This window comes from Anomaloglossus baeobatrachus, chromosome 3 (assembly GCF_048569485.1).
Source record: "Anomaloglossus baeobatrachus isolate aAnoBae1 chromosome 3, aAnoBae1.hap1, whole genome shotgun sequence".
NCBI classification, from domain to species: domain Eukaryota; kingdom Metazoa; phylum Chordata; class Amphibia; order Anura; family Aromobatidae; genus Anomaloglossus; species Anomaloglossus baeobatrachus.
In genome coordinates, this window is record NC_134355.1 from 561486397 (window position 1) to 561511701 (window position 25305).

At 49.8% G+C, this 25305-nt stretch overlaps 1 protein-coding gene across 12 annotated transcripts in view; it reads left to right on the forward strand.

Annotated features, from left to right (window-relative positions):
• Positions 1 to 6609: 6609 nt before the first annotated feature.
• KIF1A (kinesin family member 1A) overlaps positions 6610 to 25305 on the forward strand; it is a 269201-nt gene continuing 250505 nt past the window's right edge. For 8 of the 12 annotated variants that reach the window (XM_075340877.1, XM_075340878.1, XM_075340879.1 and 5 more), the window contains exon 1: positions 6611 to 6856. The gene's annotated coding sequence lies outside the window, so the exon portion shown is untranslated. Of the gene's footprint in view, positions 6857 to 25305 lie in introns of all 12 variants that reach the window. The other 4 variants (XM_075340870.1, XM_075340871.1, XM_075340872.1 and 1 more) reach the window with 1 other exon arrangement.

Here is a 25305-nt window from a genome sequence, read left to right on the forward strand (position 1 = left end):
AGTAGTGGTCTACCATGGTCAACGCGTAGGCGTACCCACTTCGGCTAGGGGTGAGTTTGACATGGTCCAGGGCGACCAGCTCCAGCGGCTGATGGGTGACTATGGGATGTAACGGTGCCCTCTGGCTAGTCTCGTCCTTTCTCCTTAGTGTACAAGGACCGCACTCTCGGCACCAGGCTTCCACCGATTCACGCATCCCACTCCAATAGAACCGCTCCCTCAACAGCATCTCCAGCTTCTTCCACCCGAAGTGGCCAGCACCATCATGGTATGCCCGCAGGACGGTAGCAACCTCAGCTTGAGGAACGATCAACTGGCATATTTTCTCATGGGTCTTTGGGTTGATCAGCTCACGGTACAGCCTCCCTTGGTGTAGGTAGAGCCGTTTTCGTTCTTTCCACAAGCGTTGGGCTTCGGCTGGAGCGGCAGGGTCTATTCCCATAGCACCTTGTTCCACCAGGGTCTTGACAAGGCGGACAGCCGGTGCTTGGTCCTGGGCGTCCTGCCACTCTTGACTGGGCCGCGGGTCCAGGTCCGCCCGTTGCTGACATACTTGTACCCTCTCAGTAGGCGGCTGGTGAAACGCAGGCAACTCAATCTCCTCGAGGTCGTCATCCTCACACCCCTCTTCTGACAAATGGGGCATCCGGGAGAGTGCATCTGCATTGATGTTGACACGACCAGCTCGGTACTTTATGGTGAAATCATAGTTGGCTAACCGGGCTACCCACCGCTGCTCCAGCGCGCCCAACTTGGCCGTGTCCAGGTGAGTTAGCGGATTGTTGTCCGTAAACGCGGTGAATTTCGCCGCCGCCAGGTAGTGGCGGAACCGCTCTGTGATAGCCCACACCAACGCCAATAGCTCGAGCTTGAAGGAGCTATAGTTCTCAGGGTTCCTTTCGGTCGGCCGGAGTTTTCGGCTGGCGTAGGCAATCACCTTCTCCTTCCCATCCTGGACCTGGGACAAGACCGCTCCTAGCCCCACGTTACTGGCGTCTGTGTGGAGGATGAACGGGCGCCCATAATCAGGGTACGCCAAGACCTCTTCTCCGGTCAAGGCCGCCTTCAACTGGCCAAAGGACTCCTCATGCTTGTCCTCCCACAACAGTGGGGCTCCAATAGGTCTACCACCTTTGGTCTGTCCCACGAGGAGATCTTGCATGGGGGCAGCCATCTTCGTGTACCCCTTTATAAAGCGCCGATAGTACCCCACCAGACCCAGGAACTGCCTTACTTCCCTCACTGTGGTTGGTCTCGGCCAGCTCTGGATGGCAGTGATCTTCTCAGGGTCGGGGGCGACACCATCCGCACTCACCACGTGTCCTGGATACTGCACCCTGGGTTTCAGCAGATGGCACTTCGAGGGCTTCAGCTTCATCCCGAACTTGGCAAGGGACGCGAACACCTCGGCCAGGTGCTCCAGATGGGCCTCATACGTCTGGGAATAAACAATCACATCATCCAAATACAGCAGGACGGTCTCGAAGTTTAAATGTCCCAGACAGCACTCCATCAATCGTTGGAAAGTCCCGGGGGCATTGCACAGCCCAAACGGCATGCTATTGAATTCGCATAGCCCCATCGGGGTGGTGAAGGCGGTCTTCTCCCGGTCCTCGGGGGCCACGGCCACTTGCCAGTATCCGCTGGTGAGGTCAAGGGTCGAGAAGTAGTTTGCAGTTCTCAGTGCAGCCAAAGATTCTTCAATACGAGGCAATGGATAGGCATCTTTATGGGTTATCTGGTTGATCTTCCGGTAGTCCACACACATCCGCATGGTACCATCCTTCTTCTTGACCAGTACCAACGGAGCGGCCCAGGGACTACAACTGTCCCGAATAACCCCTGCCTCCTTCATATTCTTCAACATATCCTTGGCACACTGATAATGTGCAGGGGGAATAGGTCTGTACCTCTCTTTGATAGGGGGATGTTCACCCGTGGGAATGTGGTGTTGGACCCCCTTGATCTGCCCAAAGTCTAGGGGGTGCTTACTGAAAACCTGTTCGTACTCCTGCACTACCCTGTGTACCCCTGCCCTGTGATGTGTAGGGGTATCATCAGTGCCCACATGTAGCTGTTGGTGCCACTCCTTGGTGTCCCCCTGGGGTGGGGAAGTGCTGGTGGTAGGTGGGAGTGTGGGTGGACGGGCTTCCTGGATAGTGTGAGGGTCCAGGGTGAGCAGCTTGGCAATGGTGGCATACCGGGGGAGCCTGACTTCTTCCTCCCCACAGTTCAACACTCTCACAGGCACTCTCCCTTTCTTCACATCTACCACCCCTCGGGCGGCCACTACAGTGGGCCAGTGCTCGGAAGGCATGGGCTCCATCATCGCAGGGTAGTCACGCCCCTGAGGCCCTACTGCTGCCCTACACCAGATCATCATCTCACTCCTAGGGGGCACAGTCAATGGAGCAACATCCATCACTCGCACTCCACCAATCTCCCCTCCGGTTGAGCTTACATGCTGGCGGTACATCAGGGCGCGGATCTCACGCTGCACAGCCCTCTGCCGGCTCCCCGCCGCCGTGGCGGCTAGCTGCTGCAAAAGATTCAGCACATCAGCCATGCAGTGTTCCATCACATTGGTTCCCAACACTATTTTCGGGTTATGATCACTAGGCTCATTCATGATCACAATCATACCCTGGTGTTGCAGTTCAGCTTGCCCCACTGTCATAGCCACCTCTTTATACCCCACCTGGGTCAATGGAAGTCCATTAGCGGCAATCAAATTTATACTATTGTCTGGAGGCGCTAGCTCGTCTGTGGCCCAATATCGCTGATACAATGTGTACGGTATGGTCGTTACCTGTGATCCAGTGTCCAAGAGAGCCATCACGGGTATGCCGTCCACAGCCACAGGGATGATAGGGCGGGCCCCGACGTATCGGTCTCGCCAGTCCGGGGGGCCACGGTGTTCTACTCCTGAGGATTGGCCCGGGGCCCCAGGGGTTGCTCGTTTAACGGGCACTGTCGGTAAACATGGCCCGGCTTACGGCACTTGTAGCAGATTGGAGGTCTGCTCCGCGGGTTGTTAGCGCTTCTCTGCTGCATCCAGGGAACATCTTCGGGACTGTCAGCAAGCTGTATCTGCGCTGGGGGCTGAGATCTGGTCAGAGGTTGAAGCGCAGCAAGGATTTTGGCAAGGTCTCCGTCCAGGCGACGGACCTGGGCTGCCAGTTCTTCCACTGTGCTGCTCGAGGCTGCGGGTAGTAAGGAGTTTGGTTTGGCTGGGGTCGCCACAACGGGAGCTGTCTCGACGGGCCACAGGACGGGTTCCAGAGCTTCAGCAGCTGGGGGCTGTAGTGCTTTGATAGCCCGCTCCTTTAACACAGCGAAGTCCACATCAGGGTGTTCCAGGGCCCACAGCCGGAGTTGTTTACGATCCTCAGGGGACCTCATCCCCTGCGCAAATTGCTCCACTAACATCTTATTGCTATCCGCCTCATTAATAGCGTTCACCCGCTTTAGCGTGCGGAGGGCGGCCTGCAGACGTAGAGCATAGTCCCGAATGCTATCCCCAGCTCGTTGCCGGCACTGGTAAAACTGCATCCTCAGCTCAGCTTCAGTCCGGGTCTCGAAGGCAGTCTGTAGCTTCTCGAAGATGGTGGCTACAGAGAGCCGGTCCCCCTCGGCCCAGGTCTCCGCTTCCTGCTCCGCCGCACCGGTTAGCTGGCCTAGCACTATCGCTGCACGTTGCTTATCAGTCAGGGGGTACAGCTCTAGCAACGGGTTAAGCTTTTTCCGGAAGGCCTGCAAGGCATCCGGTTTCCCGTCATACTGCGGTAGCCAGGCAGCTCCGGGCGCATAGGGCAAGGAAAACGGCATGACCTGAGCAAGCGCGGGGGCCGCGGCACCTCCCGCCAGTACGGCCGGGACCTGGGCAGGCCCATTCCCATCCGCGGGTGCCGCTGCGGCTGCGACCACCGCTCCTCCAGCGGCTTCGTCGGGCGCAGACATCTTGTTTCCGTCCCCCTTAGCTCTTTCCGGCCCCTCCTCTCTCGGGGTGGGGTTTTGGCCTTCGCGCCTCTACTGCTCGAGAAGACGCTCGAGCGGGAACTTTTCGCGCCAAAGATGGCGACTTCTGAAATTTTTCTGCCGGATACCTCCGGCGGTAACAAGGCGCACCTCTACCAGACGGCAGAGCGGTAAGATCCTGTTCGTGACGCCAAGTTGTCGCGGGCGGGGAGGAGGGTGTCAGCACACCGCGCTCACCCCTTCTGCTCGGGTCCGGCAGTTGCTCCTGGTGGCTCGAGCTGCGGGCCGGATCCCGGGGTGTCTCGAGCGACACTCCTCGCCCGTGAGTGAAAAGGGGGGTGTTTGTTGGGATTATAGTTCGTGACGCCACCCACGGTTGTGGTGATGGCACCACCGCTGCTCAGTGTGGGGGTCCCGGGGATGGTGATAGGAGCAGCCAGGTGTTGTGTTGCCCCTCCGTGGGTAGGGGTTGGTAATCCCGGGGCCCGGTGAAGAGATGTGAAGTGTAGGGCCTGGAGGGTGCAGGGACGCGGGGGCAGCGCTATGCCTTGCGGCACTGTGGTACTCACTCAGCCTGAGACACGGACACAGTTTGTACGGTAAACCAACGGCTGGTAGGACGGTCCCACAGACGGTTGCACCTGCACTCCCGGTAGGTGACGGTGACGTCTCTCTTCCTTGCACCTGTTTGACTGATGGTAGCGGTGGATTCCCTCCGGTTACCCGCTCCCCGACTGCAATCTGGGCCGGAGGAGCTCTACACTTTGCCCGCAGGCGCTGGCCCTGGGGAAACTGGTGCCTTGGCGGTGGCGGTGTCTCCCCGGTAATGGTCGGGCTGTTGCCGTCAATCGGGACTTTGTTGCTGGGGGATCTGCGTCCCCTTCACTGACGGATTCGGCAAATTGGGCGACTCCTAGCCTTGCCGGGGTCCGAGAGGCCCCTGCCCTGGTGCTGACTGTCCTTCGGAACACTGCTCCAGACCACCGGGCACACAGCCAACGGGGTCCTTCCAGGAACTTCCAAACGGTCCCCCTCCGGACAGTCACCGCCGTCGCTGACCTTGCTGTTCTAGCCCTACACACAGCTGGGCTCTCAGGCTTCTCCTTCTCTCTGCTCTGTCACCACTTCTTGCTTTCCTCCTGTTCCACTTTCCTTTCCTTCACTTTCACTTCTTGTTGTTTACTCTAGCCCTTGCCTGGGCTACTCTGCTTCTTTACTCAAGCCCTGCCTGGGCTAATCTCCTGTTCACTCGTTCATGTCCCTGACAGTTCTGCCTGGTTACTTCCTGCCTCCAGAGTTGTGAGCTCCTTGGTGGGCGGAGCCAACCGCCTGGCCCACCCCCTGGTGTGCATCACAGACTCCTGGAGGGAGGCAACAAGGATTTCTGGTTAGCAGGTGTGCCTACCTGGAGTGTGGGGTGTAGTGGTGTTGTTATCTGTGTCCCCTGGCTTGCCCAGGGCGACACACTTCCTATAGTTACGCGATGTGTATCATGGTTACCAGCGTACACTGGCTCCGTCACGATCCCAGCATCGCAAGGTTTTGTCCGCCGGGGGCGGGGCCGAGTGTGCCAACGTGTGGCGGGGGCGAGCGGGCGAGGCGTCAGCGTATGCCGGCTCCCTGCACATGTGTACTGGGAGCCGGTGTACGCTGGAGCGGGTGATGCGTGCGGAGGGCCGGGGCGAGCGGCTAATTAATGCGGGGGGCGGGGCCAGGCCGAGGCGAGCGGCCAATCCGTGGGGGGGCGGGGCCAGGCCGAGCCCAGCGGCCAATCCGACAGTTGTCACTGTAATGACACTGTCACGGTGACACAATGTCACGGTGACACAATTTTGGAGCAAGACAGACAGACAGACAGACAGAATAAGGCAATTATATATATAGATATGTAATGCAGCTTAAATTTCATATATTCAATGTTTGCATATATCTTATACATACAGCGCATACAGAGTGCTGCTGTATCTATCTATCTATCTATCTATCTATCTACTGTATCTATCATTTATCTGTCTATCTACAAAGAGAAAATTGACCAGCACTTCCTACTAGAATGAAGCAAGCTGAGCAGATGCAAACTGCTGTGACTAATATTTATATATATACAGTACATATATATATATTTTTATATATATAGATATATATATCTACATATATATATATATATATCATATACAAATAAGAGAATGCAGCAGTAGGCTAAATGTATGCAGACAATGAATATATGACATATAAACTGCATTACTTCTGTGTAGAATATACCTATAAAATAAAGGTACTTAGAGCACTTTCATTGGCCAATTCATGTGAGCCCACCAGCCACGACAAGGCGTACCTTTCTCTGATGGGACTCTAATAATTTAATCAATGTTCGCATTTATCTTAACACATACAATGTGCTGCTGCTCTCTTTGTTTTCTATCATCTATCTATTTATCTATCTATCTACGTATCTACAGTATGTATTAGTCTGTTTATCATGGGTCTGCGTTGGTGATGGTGTAGTATCCGCACAGACGTCACAGCTCTCATCAGCACCACCAGTGGCAGCAGCATTGCTCCTCCTGCTCCAGCATGCCTCCCTCTCCCCACCTGCTCGTCCTCCCCCTCCTCCCTGTTCTTTTCTCCATCTCTGCTGCTCTATGCATTCCAGCTTCAGCAGCCGGACCATCCCTCCTCCCCCACTAGACCGCTACAGCCAACCAGCACTGACAGGCAGGGCAGGGACCCAGAGGGACAAACAGGAGGCAGAGGACAGCATCACACACATCCACACTGGGAGCTGTGACACAGCAGTAGAGCATTCCCACTAGCTGTCAGTCCAGAGAAGTCTGTCTTGATGCTCCACCGCAGAGGGAAGCAGTGACAACACAGCCAGGTACCGCCCTACTTCGCTGAGTCTCCTTCATCCTTGTCTCCTTCATCCTCATCCATCCTACTATCTGCTTATTACATTACTGTATACCTATGACTGCCCTCCTCATGTATCCATCTATCTCTCCGGTTTCTATTCCACATCAATGATACAATTTACGTGCAGACACATTTTTTCATCCTTGATCCTTCGCATGCCCTTCAAGTCTTCTCTATACTTCTTTCCTTTCTATGTCCAATCAGCTATGCCTCCATCCTGTTCCTGAGATCTTCACCTTCATCTTTCCTTCCTCTGTCCTTATTTTTCTTCTTCTTCCATTGCCCTCCCTTCCTCCTTCCTCCATCTCCCTCCCTTCTCTCATTCCCGTGGGACATTCCTGCACCAGGCATTTAACCCATTCGCCATTGCATGGGCCTTTGGTGAACCACTGGTCGTCTATGAATTTACTACATCTTCGTGTCTATGATGTCTCGCCAAAATGTTATTAACCAAAGCTTATGAGGATGCGTTGATGGATGACTGTCATTATTACAAGTGATGGATGATAAATAGGCCTTTCTAGGTCGTGTAGAGACGCTGTAGGTGGGCAATTCTCTGCAGAATACATTGTGTACTGATTTTTTCATTACTATTTTTTAGCCTTTTATGCAGCTTATTCATTTTATGTCTCTTTAGCACATTCTTATGTATAATCTAATATCTTCTACGTCCATAACACAGCGTGATAACAAAAGATTGATATTTCCTGTATAGGACATGAATCCAGCTTTGCTTATCATCTATGACATTTATGTTTATGTGATGTTTTATACTGTTTTATGTTTAAACATGATGTGTTTGCCTTTGTGTCTGTTGTGATGTTTATGTGATGTATCCTGGTGAACAGCTGATGATACCACCTTTTCTCCTTGGTCCCCACCCGCCATTTTTTGCTGAGCTCAGGCTGGTAACAATGCAAAGCAGCGTCACACCTGGGCCGACATTGTGGTCCGAATGAATATACACTATGTATGGTTGTGTGGGCCAAGGTGGGGTAGTAACCACCCTCTAGGGGTATGACACTGCAAACTCTGGAGATCAGCCCGCCCATTGCGCTTGCTTCTCTTTTCTGGCAGATAGTGTTTACAGGCAGCACGGGGAGAGGTTCCGGGATAAATTATATGTGGATGTTTGGCAGAGCGATTATGGCTGGAAGGTTCAGCGGGGAGCTGTACAATGAATCAAATTCTAACGAGGAAGCAATATTCTGCTTCAGTATCTAGATGACTGGTGTAATCTGCTGCAATGCCTACCAGGGATATCTATCAGTGGTGAAATACTCTGCGGATATGGCTGGGCCTGATAATATTCAGTGACACAGCACAGATAATAGGGCATTCTATACTGTATATAAAGACATAGATCTAAAACACAAAAAATATAAATGTAAAACCTTTTAAGGTAAACTAAAAAAAAATGGAATGTTTTAAAATTCATTGATTAAAATACAAATGAACCATAAAATAGCGCAGCTATATACTGGGATGACAAATAATTTTGATACCCCTAATAGATACGATAACTTAAAGGAAACCGGACATCAGATTTGGCGACTATAAGCTGCGGCCACCACCAGTGAGGCCTTATATGCCGCATTCCAGGATACTGTATATAAAAGGGCTGTGGAAAAGAAAGCGCAATAGGGTCTTACCCAAGTGATGGAAGGGTGAAAACAAGTGTTACACTCACCTATAATGGTTATGCCAGTCACAACCACTATGCACGCATATAGGAATCCAAGTCCGGCAGCAGTCCCAAATTTGGCTGATAACAGAGGATAAACGGGAAACGGGTTGTAAATCCGCGCCAAGGACTCAGAAGATTCAAAGGAGATTTATGCTTCTTTTATTGGCATGCACATGTCTACGCGTTTCAGGAGTCACAGCTCCCTTCGTCAGGACAGCAAGCAAGGAACATCAAATCTCTTTCTGGTTCGGGCTGGTTCGGCCCGATTGGTGTTGCTGCTCTCTGGTCCGGCGCCTCCTTTCTCCTGTCCAGCGCCTCCTCTCTGCGGCGATCGCCGTCCTCCTTCTATCCAGCCCAGGCCGGCACTGTGGTCCTGCGCAGGCACACTTTGATCTGCCCTGTATATAAGAGCTCACTGGTGGTGGCTGCAGGTTATAATTGCCAAATCTGGTGACAGTTTCCCTTTAAAATAATTGGCCTAAGATGCACATTTGTAGCATAACCTAAAGTCATAAAAGCCGCCCACCAGAGTAAAACAAAAGACTAAAAGACAATAAAGGTACCATACACATTGGACCAATGTCAGTCACTGATCTCAACCCACTGTCTCATGTGTAGGTGGGCACTGGCCGACAGATGGAGAGATGTCTTTCACGCATGTCCGATTTTTTACTGCCAATCCCATTGTTCGCCCAAAGATAAAATGCCTACAAGCATGTCCGCCACTGGCTATAGAAAACACAAGGGCATTTGGCTGAGCATGCGCTCTTGTGTATGGAAGAGTCGGAGGAAATGGCTGTCAGCCGAACGGTAAAAGTATCAAGATTACTTGATACATTTAACGCTATGATTTCTGGAATAGAAACATATTATATGGAATTTGTGTTTCCTCGTGACAAAGTAGAATTTATAGTTTTATCTCATGAACATATTTTTTAGAATCATCTTCGACTACAAAGGTATAAATTTCTCCTAAATGTGGTTCCCTTCTCACACTGTTATATGAAACTTACGCAAACAGCTTTTTGTCCTTTTGCCCGGCGATGATGTCTCCCAGCTCAGACGGCAATTCTCTTGCTTCTCTTGACCTCACGTAAACAGAGCAGTTATTTTTCTTCTGGTCTGCTCTGTTGAAGGGGTGTCAATGCTGATGTCCTGCTGATAGACAGCCAGCTCCCCACAGTTAAGGGGGCTTTACACGCTGCGACATCGCTAATGCGGAGTTGTTGGGGTCACGGAATTTGTGACGCACATCCGGCCGCATTAGCGATGTTGCTGCGTGTGACACCGATGAGCGATTTTGCATCAATGCAAAAACGTGCAAAATCGCTCATCGGTGACATGGGGGTCCATTCTCGATTATCGTTAGTGCAGCAGTAACGATGTAGTTCGTCGCTCCTGCGGCAGCACACATCGCTATGTGTGACGCCGCAGGAACGAGGAACCTCTCCTTACCTGCCTACCGGCCGCTATGAGGAAGGAAGGAGGTGGGCGGGATGTTACGTCCCGCTCATCTCCGCCCCTCCGCTGCTATTGGGCGCCCGCTCAGTGACGTCGCTGTGATGACGGACCGCCCCCTTAGAAAGGAGGCGGTTCGCCGGTCACAGCGATGTCGCCGGGCAGGTAAGTATGTGTGACGGGTCTGCGCGATGTTGTGCGGCATGGGCAGCGATTTGCCCGTGTCGCACAACAGATGGGCGCGGGTACCCACGCTAGCGATATCGGGACCGATATCGCAGCGTGTAAAGTAGCCTTTAGTCAGCAGAGAGCCGGCTGTCAATCGACATGACATTGGTAATGACTCCCCGTCGATAGAGCAGAGTGGAAGAGAAGGATCAGCTCTGTCAAAATGAAGTTCTGGAACCAGGAGAATTGCCAGCAGAAGCTGTCCGTGACCATTATAGGCTATAAGAAATCATCGCAAGGCAAAACAGGCAGGTAGATAGCAGCTACTTGCTGGTAAGTTCTTAGCCACTTTGTGGAAAAAATGTCCCCGATAACCCCTTTAAACAAATGTTATTCAATGTAGCAGGACAGATGAGGTTTTTTTTTCACATGACTGAATGTGCACATGAAAAAAAATTGTAGCATGCACTAGTTTTTTAAAAAAACAACAATAAAAAAACGGAGTCCATACGTAGCCACAATACATCATCCGATTTTAATAGATATATGGCAATGCTATAACATAAGAACTGTATTAAGTCTTAATATATTTTTAAAAACTGCTGTTGTATAAAAACGGTTTGATTACGGATAAAAAAATTAGAAAAAAATGGTCCGAATTGTCTGGAAGAAAGGATGACAGTAACTTGCTATGTGAAAAAAATATGTTTTCTACAGATGGATTGCCTGTATTATATGCATATTTCTACATAATATATGTTGAGACCTTGTAACTATGGCTTTTTAAAGAATATGGACGACTTAGGGGGCATTTTTGTTTTACCTAAATACTTGTACTTTAGAGTAGAAGTCATCTTTGCATTTGGGTTTTATTAAAAACAACAATAGCCTCAATGAGTTAACGGAGAATACGTCAATCAGTTTGTTCTAAAGCCCCAATCACACGTATGTATTTCTGGTACGTGTGGCATTTGATTTTTTTTCACACATACCCGTTATAGCCTATGCTGATTTTTACATATGAGTTTACACACCAGACATCGATTTTTTTTTCAGGCAGCACAGATGACAAGGGCCAGTACAAGTCTATGGGTCTGTCAAAAACACATACAGCACACGGATGGCATCAGTGCACAATCCATGTGCTGTACGTGTTTAACATTGAAAAGCATAGGGCAAGCTTTGTAATTTCATTCTTTATTTATAATCGAAAAGCATGGATGACACACTGATGACACACTGATGACATAGTGATGATACTCGGATGACATATGCATGACACACTGATGACACACAGATGACATATGTCTGACATACTAATGACACACTAATGACACACAGATCACACAGATGACATATGTATGACATACTAATGACACACAGATGACACACAGATGACATGCATGACACACTGATGAAACATGGATGACACACTGAAGACACACGAATGAGACCGCTACCGTTTTTTCACATACGTGTTTTATGTGCACGTGTGTAAGCGGCCTTTCCTATTCTGAACTCCTTTCAGACAGGCAAAAACAGCTTGTAACTCTACAGTCAGAAGGAGCTCACTGATAAATTCTCAGACAATTCATTCTGCAGCCAGCAATAGACAATTCAACCCATAGACTATAGAAGACAATAGATGCAATATTTTTAATGGAACCCAATGCAAAAATGATTTTGTCAGCCCTCCACTCCTATTGTGTCCTTTTGTTGCTATAGAGCAAAGGTGGGCTATTAATTTTCCTGTGGGGTCACATGAGAGATTGTAAGTGGGATGGAGAGTCAAATCAATAGGATGAAATTAATTCAAATTAATATTAACATATTAAATATAATTATTATTTGTTACTAATAATGAATTGCATCACGTAATATTGAGCAGAATTAAGTATGCTGACATCCCCTATAAACAGTATGAGCCAACACACAGCCCCCTATATATATGAGCCTCCACATAGCTCCCTACATAAAAGGATAAGACCTCACACAGCCCCCTATATACTGTATGAGCCCCCACACAGCCCTCTACATACAGCATGAGCCACATGTAGACCCAATATACAGGATTAGCCCCCCCCCCCCCCCGCATAGCCTTTCTATATACAGTGTGAGCTGCAACTTAGCTCCTATATAGTATGAGCCTTTACATACCACCTCTATATACAGAATGAAACCCCACATAGCTCCTCTATATACATGTGAGCCCCCACATAGCCCTCTTTATACAATGTGAGCCTCCACATAGTCCCTCTATATACACTGTGATACCCACATAGCTTCCTCTATACGGACCCACATAGCTTCCTCTATACGGTATGAACTCCCACAGAGCATCCTAAATACGGTATGAGCCCCACAGAGCCTCCTTTATATGGTATGAGCCACCACATAGCCTCCTATATACGGTATGAGCCCGCACATAGCCTCCTATATACAGTATAAGCTACCATATAGCTTCCTATATACATTTCTGAGCCCCACATAGCCTCCTATATACATTTCTGAGCCCCCACATAGCCTCCTATGTACATTTGTGAGCCCACACATACCCTCCTACATGCATGCAAGCATCCCGTACACATGGAAAAAAAACAACACATACTCACCTTGCTCCTGTTCCCCAGGCGGTCTGCTTCGGGCTCTGGTGCACTGATGGTCTGCGCAGCACATGTGATAATGTGACGTCATTGCGTCTGCTGTGCTTCACTCTGATTGGTGAAAGACTGAGTCAGCGGCCCCGCCTTCCCCAATGTATTCATAACTGTCTGCATTCTGAGGATGCAAATGCGGTGATTAGTGATGGGCATTCAGACTCTTTTTGGGGATCTTGCTCCACTCACCAAAAAGTGCCAGATCTTTTGGATCCCATATGGATTCCAAATAAATATTTATTCACACCAGGTGATGTAACATTAACGTGGTCAAAAACTAATGAAACCCCACTTATAGCCACCCAATTACATTGATGAGTGGGTGAGATTTGTTTCAGGTGGGCGGGGTTTTGTCCACTAAACACCAGAATTTTAAGCCCAATGAGAGCCATTAAGAGAATTTAGTGGCTATCACTGGGGTGCCGGCTCCCGTCATTCACAGCAGGGGTTGGCTTTTTGTCTCGGATCGTTCACGAACGACACATCACTAGCGGTGATGTCGGGAAGCGAGTGGCAGCGGTGGGGGGCATGGTATGGTATGCAGTCCACTGTTTTCAGTTTTTAGGCTTTTTTGGTCTGCTGGCCGGACTTGAACAGCCAGAGGTCCGGATCTGGCCTATGGGTGCACTTAGCCCATCCCTGCATTAGTGGATTGCAAATTTGTTAGGTGCACATGTGAGGCCATGGCCAAACCAGGTAGTCACACATAGGCCCCAACATAACACCATCTCTCACCTAAGTGATATACAGCCGACCTGAAACCCTAGTCACCCCCCTTAGGGCAAGACAGGGACACCAGTGGGCGGGACCAGGCGGTAAGGGAACGCCCACCTAGGGGTCTAGACAGCCCGGGGCGGAAAAACAAATAGTACGAGTTGTAGTTCAAGTTGAGAGGAGTATGGGCTGGAGCTAGGCGTAGCTCCAGCAGAGAAAGTTCAAGTTGAACGGTGCCAGGGTCGGAGCCCTGGTACTTTGGCTAGGTGGCAGACGGTGGTCTCCGTTATCAGGAGACGGGAAGACAGCTCGGCAGATCCGAGGAGGACCGGAGAAGGGTTGGAGCCCACCGGTACCGACACCGGAGACCCGACCAGAAACCGTGCACAGAGGGGGTACTCGGACCCTGAAGCCAGGACCGAAACCAGCGGCCTAGCTAATTAACCGATTAAGGGCAGGATTACAGATCCTGTCCCAACCAAAGTCCCAAAAGCAGACAATCACTCACAGAGAGGGATAGGGAAACCGCCAGGGCCCATAGATCCCACAGGTCAGCGTCAGCGGGCACGGCTCCTCAGGCCCCAACAAGCCGGGAGCGGACTCCTGAGTTCCAAACCAGGCAGCCCACAATACACAAAACAGTGCAGAGGAAAGGAGAGAGACCACCAGCCCGGGTGAGCGGACCAGAGTACAACCGGCCGCGGCGGCCGGCTACCAGCACCTTGGTTTACCAAAAGACTCGTGTGATTCATTCAATTGTGAGTAATCAACTATCCCCTGGTCCACCTGGGCTTGCAAGGCCCTGCCGTCACCATACCCTGCACAGAGACACTGGGCCCCGGAGCAACCATCCCTACCCACAGAGGGGTTAACATCCGGCTGCCATTCCATCTCCCCCAGGTATCCCACAACAGCAGCGGTGGTGTCCACCTCACCACACACCGTGGGTGGCGTCACAGACATTCTACAATCAATCCCGTACAAATACGTGCCCCTTTTATTCGGAGTGTCCGCGCGACCCCAGGAAACCCTAGAGCTGTGCCGTAGGCCCCGTATCCTAGCAGCGCCGGCTACTGGCACGGGGGCGGCACACACAGAAAGGTGAGAGCCCCGAACTAATAATCACAAAATACAGTTTGTAGCATTTCAGAGAAATACAGTAGATTCAAATATATATTTCAATCCATTAAAAAAAATTGTTGGGAGCACCTAAATGATGGCATTGCTGATGTGTTATTATAGGGCTATTGCAGGCCCTAAGTCATATAGCAGCAATATGCTACAAGGCTCATATCTGAATATATACTGAATATATCTGTAGCTCTGCACACAGCTTATGTATTTAATGGATTGCTATATATTTTGGTATTCTGGACCTATTTTTCTGTGGTGCAGGCACACTATATACTAAATGTTGAAGTTAGGAATATACACTGTCAGAATAACATATCTCCTATTTAAGGCGATAAAAACATGAGATGTGTAGTATTTCTAATGCAAGTAGCACACATATACCGTAGATAGGGGCTGCCAGTATGATTGGTATTCACAAAGTGGCATAACACATCCCTATCTAATATATAAAGCTGAATGTGTGTGTGTGTCTGTGTGTGTGTGTGTATGTCTGGGATTGGCATCCGCACCGTCGCAGCTTCAGCCACAAAATTTTGCACACTCACACTTCTGGACCCCGAGAGCGTCATAGGCTATGTTTTGAGTGGAAATTTTAACCTCGCGCTTTACAGTTATTCACCAAAAAACCTTCCTCCATTAAAGCGAATGGAGCTGGGAGCCACAGTGCAGCGAGAACTTCAGAAGAATGCGCAGCCACGTCCTTAAATGGAATGTTGGCATGTCACAATGCAGCCAGGGAGAGAGACAGACACAGGCAGGGAAAGATGCAGACACAGACAGGGTAAGAAACAGACATAGACAGGGTAATAGACAGACACAAAGAGACAGACACAGACAAAGAGGCAGACTGACAGGGAAAGAGACATACAGGGAAAGAGAGGGAAAGAGAGAGACAGGTTAAGAGACAGACACAGACAAAGAGACAGACACAGGGAAACAGACAGACAGGGAAAGAGAGGGAAAGAGACAGACAGGGTAAGAGACAGACAAAGACAGGTAAAGAGACAGACAAAGAGACAGACACAGGGAAAGAGACAGACAGGGAAATAAATAGACAGGGAAAGAGAGGGAAAGAGAGGGAAAGAGACAGACAGGGAAAAAGACAGACAGGGAAAGTGACAGAGATAGACAGACAGACAGGGAATGAGATAGATAGATAGACAGACAGGGAAAGAGATTGAGACAGACGGGGAAAGAGACAGAGACAGTCAGAGACAGACAGGGAAAGAGACAGACAGACAAAGAGAGACAGAGAGATATATACAGAGGGGGAGACAGACATTATAATTACATTTCTATCTATTTGTTTTGTGGTTTTTGTGTGCAGAATATATTTTTGTTAATACATTCTATTTTATTAACAGCAGTTATTAATGGAAATAAGGGACAGAAATTGGATAAGACACCATTGTAAATTTTACCATTGAGTCCCATTGTTGCTCCTGCTGTGTACATTATCCTTTCCCTGTTATCACTTTTTAGATAATATTTATGCTATGACATTGCTGTACTACCCCTTGTGACATCATTCGTGTAATATACCTGCATGTGATATCATTACTTTATTTCCAGTAGTGATTGCACTGCTTAATAGTGACCTATCTTGTATGTACAATCCATATACCGTACTAAACCTTTATTGTATACTGTGCGGAATATCCCTGTACTGTGACATAATTATGTGAACTGTTGTGCAGGGTTGCTATACTTGACATGTGAATATTATTCCACTGTTGTGACATCACTGTTACCATGTACTGTGTGCGTTATCCCTGTATTGTGACATCGCTGTGAGCACTATCCTTATTTTGTGACATGTGTACATTAGCTCAATGTTATGACATTACTAGGTGCCTTACCCCTATATTGAGAAAGCATGTGCACCTTATTCCACTGTTGTAACATTACTCCTGTACTGTGAGATCACTATATGCATTATTCCTATACTGTGATAGCACTGAGTGCAGTATCCTAATTCTGTGACATGTGTACATTAGCTCAGTGCTGTTGTTGCGGGCGGAGGAGGGGACGCAGCGCTCTCCCTTCTGCTCGGGTCCGGCCGCCGCTGCTGCGGCCTCTGCTGCTTGGTGGCTCGAGCGATGTGCCGGATCCCGGGGACTCGAGCGGCGCTCCTCGCCCGTGAGTGAAAAGGGGTTTGGTTTAGGGAATTTATTGTCCGTGGCGCCACCCACGGTTGTGGTGATTGTGTGGACACCACCGCTGCTCTGTATGGGGATCCCGGGAGTGATGGTATGGAGCAGCTAGATGTTGGCCCTCCCCTCCGTGGGTAGGGGGTTGGTGGTCCCGGGGCCCGATGATGGAGAGTTAGGATGGTTGACAGGCGGGTTATGGGGCCTGTTGGGGTGCAGGGGCGCAGGGGCAGCGCTGTGCCGCACGGCACGGAGGTACTCACTCAGCCCAAGGATGATGACACAGTTCACGGTAAACAAGCGGCTGGTTGGACGGTTCCCTCGGACGGCTGCGGTGTTGATGTTCCCTGCAAGTTAGCGGTGACTGTCTCTTTCCTGCACCTAGATACGGTTGTTGGTAGCGATGGATTCCCACCGCTAACCCGCTCCCCAGCTTGGATATGAGCCGGAGGAGCACCTCTCTTTCCCGCAGGCGCTGGCCCTGAGAAACTGGTGCCCTGGCGGTGGCGGTGTCTCTCCAATATGGTTGGACGGTTGCCTTCAATCGGGACTTAGTTGTTTGGAGACCCAGGAGGTCCCCTTCACTGACGGATTTGGCAAATTCACGGCGACTCCTAGCCTTGCCGGGATCCGAAAGGCCCCTGCCAATGGTGCTGGCTTCTCTTCGTATACCGCTCCGGTACCGCCGGGCCACCACCCGTCCACGGTCCTTTCGGCAACCTCCGATCAGCCTCTCCTGCAAACGGTCACCGCCATCTGCCAACCTTGCTGTCTCAGTCCAGGGCACACACCCGGACCAACTTCAGGCTCTAACTGTCACTTTTCCTCTTTCACTACTTTCACTCCTTTCTCTTGCTCCTCTACCACTTCACGTCTACTCTCTAACTCTTCTGTAACTCAACTGCCTGGTTTTCCCGCCTCCAGGGCTGTGAACTTCTCGGTGGGTGGAGCCAACCGCCTGGCCCACCCCCTGGTGTGGACATCAGCCCCTGGAGGAAGGCAACAAGGGTTTTGTGTTCTGACCTTGGTGTTCCTGCAGGGAATGTGGGGTGTGTGGTGGTGTCATGACCTGTGACCCCTGGCTTGCCCAGGGCGTCACATTCCCCCTTAGCAAAACGCAGACCGTCCTCGGGCTGCCCGTCCAACACCGATTTTATTTTTCTGAAAAAGATAAAAACATAACAAGTATAATAACTTCATCCCACAACGGGAGGCACTTTTTCTTAAACGTTACGGTAACATTTTAAACGGTTGCTGCTGCCGCTCTCTCCCACCCAAGTAACCTGGCCCTGATGCTGCCTCTAAGAAACAGGCAGCACCCCTTGACCCCAGTCCTGAACCAAATTACCCGAGCGGGATCTGTCCTTCCCCTCCAGAGGGTAGCCACCGGTTCTGGTGGTGGCTGGGCCCCAGCCTGCTCCACTGCGGGCCCTCCCTCCAACCTGCCTCTCCGGAGGCGGTAACGGTAGCTGCAACAAACATATTTTATTTACATGCCACTAATGTTTGGTTGCCCTGCAAGTTCTCGGGCCTGTTCATAGAGAGTTCCCTATGCATAACACTGTGGATGGTCCCCACGGGGACAACGGTGCCGGCAACGGCCGGTTGCAAATCACGGTTCAAATCAGGTTACTCCATCAGTTGATCATTTTCATTTTTCTCCTTCAAAACTTTTAACTTTAAACACACACACTGGTGGTCCCAACGGGGACTGTGCAACGGTACTCCGCTGCCCTTACTCTGATTCTTCAGCTGAGGCGGATCCATCTTCCGCCACCAGCATATCAAACATGCACTGACATGCCTGCTGCGACAGGGGTGCCCGGTATCCATTTCCACCGGTGCGCGGGGTGTAGAAAACCACTGGGTCTCCTTCATAGCGGGGACGCTCACTTGCCCCCTCTAACTCAGCAGTGGGCCCGGGGCCGGAGTCATCATCCATTAGCCCTGCGTCAGGCGGGTTGCCGCCAGCTGCCGCAGCCTCCTGGCCTCCAGCATCCAGCACATCAGATCCTTCTGCAGTAGCACAGGGCAGCAAATCAGGCGAGTTTACACTGAGGCGCCCCATAAGGAACGGCAAGGGTGATACACAGGTCGAGACTAGGCCGGGCCCCTCAGCCGCAGCGGCCGGTCCAGGGAGGACATAGGGACGTGGGTCACCAGTCGACTCAGTTACATCTGTTCCCCTCCCGTACATCGGGGCAGTTGCAATCAGCACCTCCACCTCGTTTGTCCACTGCTCCATCATCCGGAAGAGCTGATCCTGTTGGCGTTGGTGGAACGCAATCACCCGGGCCTTCATCCATGCTATGGTCCCGGGCTCGGGGTCTGGCGCAATCACCGCCGGGACTTCTGGCACATTTCTATTAAGGGGCCACGGTCCTAGCGGTTCCCCCGGGAGCGATTCGGGGACGTCCTGAGCGTCTGCAGCCGGTTGGTCCGCCGGGGCGGATTGGCAGGGTGTTGCTACCGGTTGGGTAGGTAGCGGGCCTAGTGGCGGAGCGGCAGCAGCTAACACGGGTAGCGGGGCGAGAGGCAGGGTGAGCGGAGGCAGGCCGGGCTCCTCAGCTTCAATGGCCGATCCCTCGGGAATACAGGGGCGTGGGTCTCTTACCAGCTCCTCCAAATCCTCTTCCACCTCGCGTCTTGGCATAGCAGCCACCACGTCCGCCATGTCGGTCTCCCACTCCTCTAGGAGGAGTTGCATGTGGGCCTGCAGACGGTTACTCAGCGGGACGGTCCGGTCCCTCAACCACATAGCCGTGCCGGGCGCGGGGGCTTCCTCGTTGGGAGTTGGGTTATGCATCTTGGTGACGAGGTCTTCCAGGAACCCAATATCGCTGCAGAGTCCTGGCGTCCCTGCTGTTATAGCCGCGGCTACATGCGACCAGTCGCCATTTCGTCCCCCTTAGCCTTTTTCCGGCCCCTCCTCTATCGGGGCAGGGTTTTGGCCTTCGCGCCTCCACTACTCGAGAAGACGCTCGAGCGGGAACTTTTCGCGCCAAAGATGGCGGCTTCTGAAATTTTCTGGCCGGACACCTCCGGCGATAACAAGGCGCACCTCTACCCAACGGCAGAGCGGTAAGATCCTGTTCGTGACGCCAAGTTGTCGCGGGCGGAGGAAGGGACGCAGCGCTCTCCCTTCTGCTCGGGTCCGGCCGCCGCTGCTGCTGCAGCCTCTGCTGCTCGGTGGCTCTAGCGATGTGCCGGATCCCGGGGACTCGAGCGGCGCTCCTCGCCCGTGAGTGAAAAGGGGTTTGGTTTAGGGGATTTATTGTCCGTGACGCCACCCACGGTTGTGGTGATTGTGTGGACACCACCGCTGCTCTGTATGGGGATCCCGGGAGTGATGGTATGGAGCAGCTAGATGTTGGCCCTCCCCTCCGTGGGTAGGGGGTTGGTGGTCCCGGGGCCCGATGATGGAGAGTTAGGATGGTTGACAGGCGGGTTATGGGGCCTGTTTGGGTGCAGGGGCGCAGGGGCAGCGCTGTGCCGCACGGCACGGAGGTACTCACTCAGCCCAAGGATGATGACACAGTTCACGGTAAACAAGCGGCTGGTTGGACGGTTCCCTCGGACGGCTGCGGTGTTGATGTTCCCTGCAAGTTAGCGGTGACTGTCTCTTTCCTGCACCTAGATACGGTTGTTGGTAGCGATGGATTCCCACCGCTAACCCGCTCCCCAGCTTGGATATGAGCCGGAGGAGCACCTCTCTTTCCCGCAGGCGCTGGCCCTGAGAAACTGGTGCCCTGGCGGTGGCGGTGTCTCTCCAATATGGTTGGACGGTTGCCTTCAATCGGGACTTAGTTGTTTGGAGACCCAGGAGGTCCCCTTCACTGACGGATTTGGCAAATTCACGGCGACTCCTAGCCTTGCCGGGATCCGAAAGGCCCCTGCCAATGGTGCTGGCTTCTCTTCGTATACCGCTCCGGTACCGCCGGGCCACCACCCGTCCACGGTCCTTTCGGCAACCTCCGATCAGCCTCTCCTGCAAACGGTCACCGCCATCTGCCAACCTTGCTGTCTCAGTCCAGGGCACACACCCGGACCAACTTCAGGCTCTAACTGTCACTTTTCCTCTTTCACTACTTTCACTCCTTTCTCTTGCTCCTCTACCACTTCACGTCTACTCTCTAACTCTTCTGTAACTCAACTGCCTGGTTTTCCCGCCTCCAGGGCTGTGAACTTCTCGGTGGGCGGAGCCAACCGCCTGGCCCACCCCCTGGTGTGGACATCAGCCCCTGGAGGAAGGCAACAAGGGTTTTGTGTTCTGACCTTGGTGTTCCTGCAGGGAATGTGGGGTGTGTGGTGGTGTCATGACCTGTGACCCCTGGCTTGCCCAGGGCGTCACACTGTGACATCACTGGGTGCCTTACCCATATATTGTGAGGGCATGTGCACATTATTGCACTGTTACCACTTTACTGTGAGATTACTATATGCACCATCCCTATACTGTGAGATCACTGTATGCATTATCACTATACTGTAACATTACAGTGTGCACTATCCCAATACTGTGATATGTGTAAATTATCTGTTACGACATCACTGTTTCCATCATCCATGCAATGTGACAACATGTTCACATTATCACACTATTGTGCCATCACTGTGTGCATTATCCCTGTTTTGTGACATCATTATGTAAAACATATGTCACCTTATTGTGTCCATTATCCATGGGTATTTGACAGATGAAAATAATGAGATTTTACTATTCTGAATGGTTGATAGTGGCTATAATGTAGAGTGAGAGCCCATTAAAAGTTATGCTCAGTGCCACATGGTTATTTGGTACACCCCTGATTCACTGCATTTTTCACCAAAGGGATGATATTTTGACAGTCACATGTAATGCAATGTATTTATTAAGTTGAAAGACACTTTTTTCAAACTAGGAAAATAATGACCGCCTTAGCCCCTTTTGTTCGGAAAAGCCGAATCCATAGAGTTGGACCAAATTCTCTAATTCATCATGCTTGCTAATATGATTTTTCTGGTTAGCCTATAAAGGTATCACTCCTAAAATACTTTTGTCATTCTTGGGACATAGTATTTCAATTGATTTTTCTGGCTAACACGGTACCACAATATTACCCTGTATTGCACATTCTAATTCATCATGGAAATGAATAAGTATTCATACAAATGTCTTAATTTTTATATACAAAAAAGCATTATTGATTCATGACTTTTCATGTATTATATACTTTATGTAAAAAAGTGAGAACCTGTAAAAAATAAAGACTTTCTGATTTAGTCAAGTAAATGAAGCATTTATGTTTACTTTGGAATCAGGTAAATGACTCAACTAGGCAATAAAAATGCAAAGTAATACACTAGGGCTACAGCACAAAGGCTGCGTACAGGATGAATTAGGTAATGACTCACACATCAAAGAGACCTGTGGGCAATGTGAAAGAAAACAGGACAGACAGGGTGTGGGGACACAGCACTTGGGAATTCAAGTGTAAATAAAGATGTTCATAGATGTGCCGCAAAAGGGGCCAATGATAACCCACAAGGCTCTATGGGGACAATGTAATCATGCGCTACTTAACAGTGGAAATATGTGAAGTAGAAGCACCTGGAATTAGGTGGTAATCTAATACTTGTAGCCAGAAATAGTTATGGCCAAAAATGCTGCTACCTCTGCCTCCTTGATGTATGTGATCACACTATATTTCTCGTCTTGCATATCATATAATACGTCTAAATGATTATTAGTGGACTAATGTGTCCCCTAAAATCCCAATATATATGTAATACATCAGAATGTACATCAGAAGACTTTGAGATTCATATCTCCTTTAAACTCGAGTTTAGATAGTTCAAAGGTGTTAAAGGGGTTCTCCACTACTTTCACATTGATGGCTTATCCTTAGGGGCACTTTGCACACTACAACATCGCAGGTGCGATGTCGGTGGGGTCAAATTGAAAGTGACGCACATCCGGCGTCGCAGGCGATATCGTAGTGTGTAAAACCTTTTTAATACGATTAACGAGCGCAAAAGCGTCGTAATCGTATCATCGGTGTAGCATCTGTCATTTCCATGAATTGGGAAATACCGATGTTACGATGTTGTTCCTCGTTCCAGCGGCAGCACACATCGCTGTGTGTGAAGCCGCAGGAGCAAGGAACATCTCCTACCTGCATCCTGCGGCTCACGCCAGCTATGCGGAAGGAAGGAGGTGGGCGGGATGTTTATGTCCCGCTCATCTCCGCCCCTCCGCTTCTATTGGCCGCCTGCCGTCGCTATGACGCCGCATGACCCGCCCCCTTAATAAGGAGGCGGGTCGCTGGCCAGAGCAACGTCGCAGAGCAGGTGAGTGCATGTGAAGCTGCCGTAGCGATAATGTTCGCTACGCCAGCTATCACCATGATATCGCAGCTGCGACGGGGGCGGGGACTATCGTGCTCGCATCGCAAGCATCGGCTTGCCATGTCATAGTGTGCAAAGTGCCCCTTAGGATAGATCATCAATATCTGATTGGCCGGGGTCTGACACGCCACACCCCAGCTGTTCTGAGTTCCGGCTGCAGGCAGCCGTAAATTCTCAGTTCCAGAGCTGCATCGTCTTCTGATAGTGGCCGGGTACTGCGCATTTGCTTCCTATTGACTAGAATGGGAGGCAGATGTGTAGTACCCGGCCGCATCCGATATCAGAATACGGAGCAGCTCCGGCACCTAGCATTTCCGGCTGCCACTGCCGGGACTGATATAAGCTGATCGGCGAGGGTGCGAGGTGTCAGACATTGATGACCTATCCTAAGGATAGGCCATCAATGTCAAAGGAGTGGAAAACCCCTTTAATGTCAAGGGAAAGCCATTTTTTGTGGAGCTTTTAATTTAAAGGCCCATTTATATGAGCCAATATTTTACATAGGAATGCTCATTCCCAGATCATGGAAACATGAGTCTGATCAGACACTGAATGAGCAACTTGCGTATTCATTTGTCAGCAGCACATCTCCCTGCTGCCAACATGATGCTGTAAGGTGACAGAACAATCATATTAAACATGATTCTTCCTATACATTTTTTGTCGGGATGAGTGAATGGATCAATAAATGAGTGGTGATCATCTTGTATATAACCAATTGGCGTTCATTAACTGACCAACATCAGCCAGTCTAAATGGGTCTTAAAGAGTCTTATTCTTAAGTTTGGAGCTAAGGTGGTAATTTTATAATTGATGGGAGTTACAGCTTAGGTATCCAAAGTTACAGTCATGAGCAACTGCCACTATATGACTGGTCATAAGCCTCATAACCATGGATACCTAATCTACAATGCCCTGCACATGAGGTAAGAGACATGGCTATATCAGAAGAACTATACTACATTTCCAATGGGAGGATTTGTTAATATTATTATTATTATTATTATTATTATTATTATTATTATTCCTCCTACATATTGGGATAGGATCTTGGAGATGGGAATACCCCTTCAAGGCATTAACAAATTCATAGAAAAAGAGAGAAACAAATGCCAGACAGAAATACAGAAAATATATCCTTTATTATGTCATAGACTCATAGATTAAAAAAATCACAAAACTAATGAAAAGGAGACCAGAGGCATGACCAGCATGGGAAACATGCAATAAGATGGGTACAAATGGAAAATGCCCATAATAATTAAAATACATATAATATACAAGGACCATACAGAACATAAGATTATCATTGATGTGTATGCTCGGATAATATGGTGAGTTAGTTATAAAATCAAATAGGGGGGCGTATGTATATTGTAGAGTAAAACACTCAGGGACCTGCCATGATAACAGTCATAAGTGATAGCCCATGTGCATTTATGGTCAGTAAAATATACAAATAATAAATGTCATAAATATCTGTAAGTGCAGCCCATTATACCTGGTGGATATCTCAGTAGCCAAGAAAAAGAACATAGTCAAAAATTAGGTCTCCATGAGGAAAAGAAAGCCATATTATATAGAGTACATACTGTATACTTATTCATAGAAAATACACCTGACGTAGGTTTCACTGAGGCTTCATCTGGGGTATGAATTCATTTATCCATTAGATCTTATCGGAATGTGTAAGACTATCTCATTAACGATTGAATGGCATGGCAGTGCACACTCCAATCACACAGGGCTCAGGATCATTGATCAAGGGGACAATAAAAGACATGCACTCTGAAATGCTAAAGTATGCAAACCATGAATGTAAGAATATTGACATGCATTACTATTTAAGGAAATACAAGAAACAAATTGAGATATTTAGCATACAAAAATGGCCACTTCTATATCTGCCCAGTAGCAACGTGATGGCATATCTCATTACTGGGTTCCTACACTAAGATAAAGCCTCTCTGTGTGTTTAAAAGCCTCCATGTATATGGGTGTATAGGAAGCTGCTAATAGAGAATAAAATCACCTAAGGCTAATGGGGGAGGGCCGCACA